Consider the following 8,997-nt stretch of genomic DNA (forward strand, 5'->3'; position numbering starts at 1 on the left):
ATTTTCGGTCTTGGGAGGAAATTTGGAAGATAGGTGGATCTGATTGCATAGTTTGGTTAAGTTTGGTGCAAAAGTTTTGGTAAAAACTTTAGCTTTGTCAAATGCTGACAAAGTCACCTCAGATCACTTGATAATGGTTAGGATAGACCTTGTTTGTTATTCGCCAAAACTTATGGGAACCAAGTCTGTTCTTCTACTTTGGACTTGATGAACTGAGCATATGACTCTTACATTTTCTATAATCCTTTTTCAGTGATTGCCGACAGATCTGAAGGCAACTTTAGTTTCAAAACATCGATTACATTTAACACAATTGAATAGTGGTTTCTGTTCCAATGGCGGCAGCACATTGAAGGGTGCACTATAGCTGGCTGTTTGGTTTCTGTTGAAATTTCTTGGAGCTGTCTACGCCGATGGTTTACCAATCAGTTGTCAGATGCTATAGTGGATGTACTCTTTTTAAGCGTAGAGCGTAGGGGTAGTTTCCATATGAACATTTGGAAACTATCCCAGTCAGCCATTGAATATCAATATGCTGTTCGATGGAGGGGGGGGGTATTTGGAGTTTTGTTTTAATCTTTATTGAAACAATTGAGTGATCAGAAGATCCTGGCAGAGATAGAACTTAAGATGTTGTAAGAAAAAGATCTAGAAGATATGCAAATTGTCCGTCAGAATCAGGTAATGTAAAAAAGAAAAAAAAAATCTGTGTTAGGTCATAAGCAAGGAAAAAATCATGACAAAAATCTCCTGTTGTAATCTGTTTGTTTGAGTGAACTAAACTTTCAACGTTCTAAAATTTAGTAGTTGAGAGAAGAAAGATTTTCTGGCATCTACGGATCTTTACAGCAAAGGGGTGGGATTTTTCTGCTTGTCAGGTTAGTCAGGAGTATTTATGTGAGGAGACACAAGTGCTATGAGTTCGTTTGAGCACATTCCATTCAAATACTTATAAAACAGGGATGCAATACTGTGGTGATGAGACGAGATTTGGAGTTTGGTAGATAGTGTGGGAGGTTGAAGACTTTTTCCTGTACCATGTATAAGAGGGAGAGGCTAGTAGTAGATGCATCAGTCTATGCTTATTAATTTGCTTATCTTTAATTAAGCATCTTTTGTTTTTAATATTTTTCTGTTGTTATTATGATTGAAGTCATCTTTATTATCTTTTGATCAGCTTTCTTCACTTGATTGTTTAGAGTTTTTTTGTTTTTTTATTCTACTTAGAATTCTTTTGATTCTGGAGTCTTCATAGTCTAGTATTCGTCCACTTCTCACAAAGAGAGGCTACTTCAATTAACAAATAACACTCAAGATGAGAACAATAGTTTGATCAATGCAATACAAACAATCAGCCCTCATCTAAAAATTCAGAACTGTAATTCCCTTAACCTGTTTCTTCCTTATTCTGCCTACATATGAGGGACCCTTCATCAGTAGTGATTAAGTTAGCTAGTGTGGATTTTAACAAGGGTCAAATTTAGTGTATGTCAAGATGACCTTAATCAGCAAACAGTGTCATTCCCAGGGTTGAATGAGAGATGGGTGACATAAAGTTGATGCAGGGGTCAGACGCCATAGACAAGCAGGAGTCAAACGATGAAGAATGATGTCATGTTTTCAAGTGGAGAGAAAACTAAGGTTTTCAGATAAGTCTCTCAATGTAATCTGTGTGGCTAACACACAGCTACTAATTTTAGAAATAATCTAAGTGAAATGTTACCTTGCTCTCTGCCCATGTATTCGTACACTTCTCACAAAGAGAGGCTACTTCAATTAACAAATAACACTCAAGGTGAGAACAATAGTCTGATCAATACAAGTAATATGAAAAATCAGCCCTCATCTTCTCAAAAATTCAGAACTGAAATTCCCTTAACCTGTTTCTTCCTATTTCTGCCTCTACTACTTCCATTGTTACTGCATTTATTGTGTTATTGAAACTGTTATCGAAATCATCTTTTTAGGTTTTTTAAAGTTCAAATGTTTCTCTTGTTTTGATCTTGAATATTTTCTTCAGATTCATATCATTTAGTTTTGAAAATTTCTTTCTGCTTTCATGATTTTTTAAAAAGAAATAACTCCTGAAGTGATTTAAGTAAGTTAAGAAACAATAATGACATCACACTTTATAATAGACATATCCAAGGTAGTGGAAGAAACCCTAGAAAAAAACCTTTAGTCTGTAGTGGAATGGAACTGCAAGTAGATGGCAATATTTCGTGCTACTAAGACTTTCTTAAGAGTTTCTTTCCTTTAGCAAGCACAAAACCTGTTCAAACTGCTCAGCTTCACATTCACAGGCAATATGAATTGGAACAAATACACTGAGGACATTGCCAAGGCTGTTGCAAAGAAGGTGGGCTTCCTCTACCATATGCTAGAAAATTATTTACACAATTAAAGTATTCTATATTTTTACAAAGCCATGATTCACCAATACATAGAGTATTATAGTAACATCTGGGCTGGTGCATCTACAATTAGTGTCTCACTTTTAGACAGGGTCCAAAAAAGAGTACCAATCTAATACGTCTTGCACTATCGGCCAAGCTCCAACCTCTGTTCCATCGCTGCAATGTTGTATCCCTGTGATTGTTTTACAACTATTTTAATAGAATGTACTGTGATGAACTCATAGCACTTGCACCCCCATGACGTACATACTCCAACAAGCAGCAAAATTCCGCCCATTCATTGTTTAGGTCCCTAGATATTGTAAAGCTTTCTACTCTAATAGTTTCTTCCCCCAGGCTGCTAGACTTTGGAATTCCCTCCCTGTTTCTTACTTCCCAGACTGTACTAAATTACAGAAGTTTAAATATAATATGAACAGTCATCACACTGCTAAATTTCCCATAGTCCCTTGTTAGACACAATCTAGGATAGTAACCCCTTACATTCCAAGTGGCCTTATTTGGGATGAAAAAGAATAATAAAATAAAAAAAAAATTCAAATGTTTCTTTTATTTTGATCTTGAATGCTTTCTTTGAATTCATATTTAATTTTGAATCAACATATTTTCATATATGCGTACAATATAACCTTTTTTCAATATTTTCATTTTTTAATGTCTTGATTAAACTGTACAAGTACTTGTTTTTGTAATACATGTTACATTATTCCGGCGTTCTGTTTTCCTTATAACCCTTTAACAGGGCTATAACAGATATTAAATTACACAACGCTGCAAGATTTTTTTTTATTCCAATTCTTTTTTCTTTTCTTTTTATGCATTTTTCTTCTATCTTCATTTCTTTTCAATTTTTTTTCCTGTCTTTATCTTGCTTTCCTCCCTTTATTCTTATCTTAGCACATTTTGAAGTCATTTTTATATTTTAAGTTTAACCTGTTTTTCTGGTTGTCTCCCTTTAACCCTTTTTAAGCGTTTATGTGTTCTTTTGTTTTGACTCGTATAATTGCTTTGCCATTGGACCAAGATTTTTTTTTTTTTTTTTTTTTTTTTACATAGACATAACCACTTATCAAGGCCCAGAGACCACTCGAGGATAAGGGTTAAGAGTGTACAGTAGTCAATTGGACAATATAGTAATCGTTAGTAATGGAAATTTGGTAAATTTGTTAACAAGTGGAACGCAAACGGCTCATCAAGAACTTGTTTACGTTGGACTTGAAGACAACCATATTTTAGTCAGCTGGAAAGTAGGAAAACGGAAGACAATTCCACAGGCGTGCAGTTCTAAGAAAGAAGCTTTGTTCATGGAATCTACGTTTAGGTTTAGGCACAGATAAAGAGTGGGGGAAATTATTGATAGTGTTTTCAGCTAGATGAGTGTTTCTTGTGAAAGTTTGGCGAGGGGGTACCATAGATTGAAGCTCAGTCGAACACTTTCCATGAAAATAATGATAAAGCAGAGACAAACTTGCAACATCTCTTCTGTGAGATAGAGGTTGCAGCGAAGAGAAAAGAACATCTCCTACGAGGCTACGAAGTCTATTTTGAACTCTATCAAAGCAGGACAAGTCCTTTCTAGCAGCGTCTGCCCAGATGTGGCAACAGTACTCCATCCTTAGACGTACCTGGCTCTTATATAGATAGAGAATTGCCTCAACAGTGAGATATCTACTGGATCGATAGAAGGATCCGACCATTTTTCCAGCGGCTTGGCAACAGATTTGATGTACGTGTTCCATTTAAGATCAGGTCAAGCCCAGAAGCTTGTCAAAACTTGAGGCCTCCCCAAAACGAGAGCCATTCATTTCAATTGATATCAGATGGGGATCAGAACGCTGATGATGTAAAGAGAGAAGCTTGGTTTTAGATGCATTAAAAGTAACCAGCCACTCCTTTCCCCATTGTATCACGTGCTCAAGATCAGAGAAGAGAAAATCGGAGAGAACTTGGTCATTCACTGTCTTAGATGTGCTACCATAGATGATAGTATCATCGGAATAAATGTCTATGAATGATTTAAGGATGTGATTTGGAAGATCATTAATGTAGATCAGGAAAAGAGTTGGGCCCAGGATCGACCCCTGAGGGTCTCCAGCATTAATACTGTGAGCTTCTGATTTTTGCTCATCAACTACTACTCTTATCTGATGCTACACTTCACCTTTTCTGTCCTCGGTCAGTGGAGAAATCCCTCATGACTGAGACAATTTAAATCTTTGTTCCTACCCAAAGTGCCCCTTTTTGGGGAGCTGAATTTTTCTCACATTAAAAACCGACCTTGTGTCTAACTTTGCCCTCGTGGGGAGGCAAGTAAATAGGAATATGTTTTTCTAGAAAACCGGTATATATGGTAGGGTAGGTCGATTTTAAACTTTTTTCTGGAAAATCAAAAGCTTCTACACAGAGAAAGTTGTGTGTTGATGAGTACGAATATAAAAAAATTAAATTTCTAGCTTTGCATGAGCAATTAACTTTAAAGATCATCTAACTGGAAAATCCTTATCTTTTTCTACAGTTTACTATAAAGTTGCCTCAAAGTTTACAGTTTCTGTCCTGACAAATTTGTTAGATTATTTATTTCAGTGAAAAGGAATGAAGTATATTAAAATCAACACTGAACAATTAATACCCCCCCATTGCATATATTCTTTATTTGATTACATTAATTGAATGATACCAGTAATAAAAATGTCAACTGATTATCAATAAATGAAAAGCCAACAACAATGAAATGTGCTTGCAATATGTAAAGGAATCATTTTTTATAAACTACCATTGTCAATTGAAACCTCTCTAAAACCTTTATTCATGATAGGTACTTTTAGTTTCAAATTTATAGACAAATTTTAAAACACAGTTTTATAAAAAAAAAAAAACAGCAAAACACGCATCAATGTTAGCAATCATTATTGTTGCATCATGTCAAAGTGCTCCACATAAAAACTTTTTGAATGGAAGTCCTTTGTCGACATAATACTTTTGCAATAATATGTTTGTGTGTTCTTTCAAAACCATATACCTATTGGGAAGCTTCTGTAGTTAATTTTCAACAGTTTGAGAATGTGCAAGCAAATCAACCAAATCTAGTTTTCTTCCGTTCAAAGAAGTCTCCAGAAGTTCATTATCTGAAAATCCTTCTGTGACGGCAAGCTCACTTTGAGAAAGGTTGACAATTATGTAGCTTTGAAATTTATTGCTGAATTTTTAAGACCATTTTTAGTTTCTTTCGCACTCCTGAAAGAAAAAAAAACAAAAAAAAAACAATTAATTTTAAAAATAAATCCTGCTTGTTTTAAAACTTTTCATAATGAAATTTTAACATCATTTAAAAATGAACATGTAAATCAATGTAAACAATTCGATTATTTTCATATAAATAAATGTTTACTTACCTAATGTTTAAAATTATTTTGATAGCTTCTTCCCTCACGTTCATCTGGTTTGATCATTGCAAACAAAATATTTTCTGGCAATAGAGCAAAAGCATAGTATTTAATATTTTTTAATACAATCATTTGGATTTCTTACAGATGTTGCTTGATTCTTTTAATCATATTGAAAATGTATAATTGCTGGTTATGAAATTTATTATCTCTTAATTTCGAAACAACTGCATACATTTCAACAACAAATTTAACTAATGCATGCATTTTTTTCAAACCGTGTTTGAGGATAAGTCTGTTGGATTCATAAAGACATTAGTCTTATAGCTAGAGTTAGCGATTTGGCCTGATTTAAAGGCCCAATCTTCCATGCAGCATATTTAGGATCAACCTTTTCCCATGAAATTCCTACTGCATATCCCAAAAGTAGTCTTTAGTTGCCACTCAGGTCATCAATAATGTAGAATAATTGTTATCCAGAATTGGGAATTTGATCTGGGGCAAATGATTGTAATTGTTGACGCACAATTTTCCAATTGGCCAAGTAAATGATGTTGGGTTTTGTGCATTGGCATCGATCGATTTACATAAAGCCCTGTAAGGAAGTTTATTCTGATATAAAGATCAACCAATAGTGTGTAACTTCCTTTTTAATATTTTGGTACTTGTACATTTTAATCAAGACATTAAAAAATGAAAATATCGAAAAAATTTTAAAAAGGGTTATATTGTATGTATCCGTTTTGGACTGAAAATCTCCGAAAAAATTTCATTTAATTTGATTGAGTAGCTTTTTTCTTTAGAGCAGAAAAACACATTTTTATGACGGCACGTTGAAGGTAGACATCATGGAATTTTTTTAACACGTCACGGGGAGATAACTCAGTTTAAAGTGCTGACACTCCCTCCCCATCTTTAATACTAGCTTTTCTTCCTAAAAATCGAACCTTTTGCTCGGTATCATAACAAATTGTTTTTTCGCTGTAAAAAAAAAGCTACTTGATGAAATTAAGTGAAATTATTTTTGGAGAACTTCATTTCATAACAGATACGTACAATATAAACTTTTTTTCGATATTTTTATTTTTTAATGTTTTGATTAAACTGTACAAGTACCAATATTTTTTTATCTAGAGAGGTGACAAGTCCAAAATCGCAGCCAGTATTTGTATTGGTGTTGTCTAAAATCATATCCTTTAATGTAGCCAAGATCTTATATTCTTCCAAAACACTTGCAACTTCTTCTGCTAGAACAACACCAGTTGCATTAGTATTAGGGATAACTCTATGAGTGAGATATCCTCCCTTTTTATCACAACTTATTTCATTTGTCAATGTCAATTGGTGTTCTGGTCCCTTACTTTTCCTTACTTTTGTCTCCCCATTCCACTACACCCTGGTAAAATAAAGTACCTTTATTATGCCTACTATCCATACCAATACAAACCAAATTTTCAATTTTTTCATTGTGCTTTTAAAGGACATGCTCTTTAGTTTTTTATCTTTTGTCTATTTTCAATTTAGCCAGGATGATGTTGTGAATATTAACTGTTAAGTGTTGAGACATTATGTTGAACAAAGATGGCAGCAGTAAATCAAATTGGCAAAAAAAACAATTTAGTTCCGAGCTTAAGTGTTAAGTAATTCCTAATAACAAAGATGGTGGTGAAGAATCAGTGCAGTTCCAATATTGAGTCGTTTTGACACAGAGGCCAACAGCGAACTGAGCTTAATCCAAAATTCAACATTTTTTATAGTGACATTTGAGCTTCTGATTGGTTGGTTATAATTTGTTGTTATAACTTGTGGTTATAACTTGTGATTATCAAAATCATTGGTGTCATACCCTCATTATGGTCAAAAACATTTTAACATTAAAAAACTTGGTCAAAAACATTTTAACATTATAAAACTTGGACAAAAACATTTTAACATTAAAAAACTTGGCCGTCAAAAACATTTTAACATTATAAAACTTGGTCAAAGACATTTTAACATTAAAAAACTTGGTCAAAGACATTTTAACATTATAAAACTTGGTCAAAAACATTTTAACATTAAAACACTTGGTCAAAAATATTTTAACATTATAAAACTTGGTCAAAAACATTTTAACATTATAAAACTTGGTCAAAAACATTTTAACATTAAAAAACTTGGTTAAAAACATTTTAATATTAAAAAACTTGGCCAAAAACATTTTAACATTATAAAACTTGGCCAAAAATATTTTAACATTATAAAACTTGGTCAAAAACATTTTAACATTATAAAACTTGGTCAAAAACATTTTAACATTAAAAATTTGGTCAAAAATATTTTAACATTATAAAACTTGGTCAAAAACATTTTAACATTAAAAAAACTTGGTCAAAAATATTTTAACATTAAAAAACTTGGTCAAAAATATTTTAACATTAAAAAACTTGGTCAAAAATATTTTAACATTATAAAACTTGGTCAAAAACATTTTAACATTATAAAACTTGTTCAAAAACATTTTAACATTAAAAAACTTGGTCAAAAATATTTTAACATTATAAAACTTGGGTTGGGATGTAAATCTAAAATAAAGGCATTTGCCGAGCTCAAGCTTAAACTTAAAGAAACATAACTTAGAATTAGTTCAATAGCATACTGAGGAATTTTTAATTGGATATAATTACTTTTACAATATCTGTCTGGCTCCAAATTTTCATCTATCCCATCGCTATTCTCTGATTGGGAAACGGAAACATCCTGGTCATAAGATATTGAGGCAACAGAAGAGGAATCAACTAGGTTCCATCTCTCTCCTAGTGCTCCATTCCTTTTGTATTTTTTACCGAAGCTTTATGTATAGGACAAAGTTGGAAAACACCCTTAGGTCCTATTTTGTTCCTCTGGTCTTTTAAATATTCTGTCTTCTAGTGGAACCTGAAAAATCAAATTCGACATATATTGGATGATAAATGTAGCTCATTTCACATAAAAAGAAAAATTATAAGATATTTTATTTGTTTACTTAACGTTTGTACATATAGAAATTCATTTACTTTAAAATGTTTACGATATTGTGATATGGACCCATTAAAACAAAATAATAAAAAATAGAATAATAAACTTACCTTCTGTTTAGGAGAGCTATTACAGACTATGTGTTTTGTCTGACAATTTTCCTTTTTTGCACTTCACATTTTTTTCCTTACAAGATAAAA

This window comes from Euprymna scolopes, chromosome 6, assembly GCF_053919585.1.
Source record: "Euprymna scolopes isolate OS-2025 chromosome 6, ASM5391958v1, whole genome shotgun sequence".
In the NCBI taxonomy this organism is placed as follows: Eukaryota; Metazoa; Mollusca; class Cephalopoda; order Sepiida; family Sepiolidae; genus Euprymna; species Euprymna scolopes.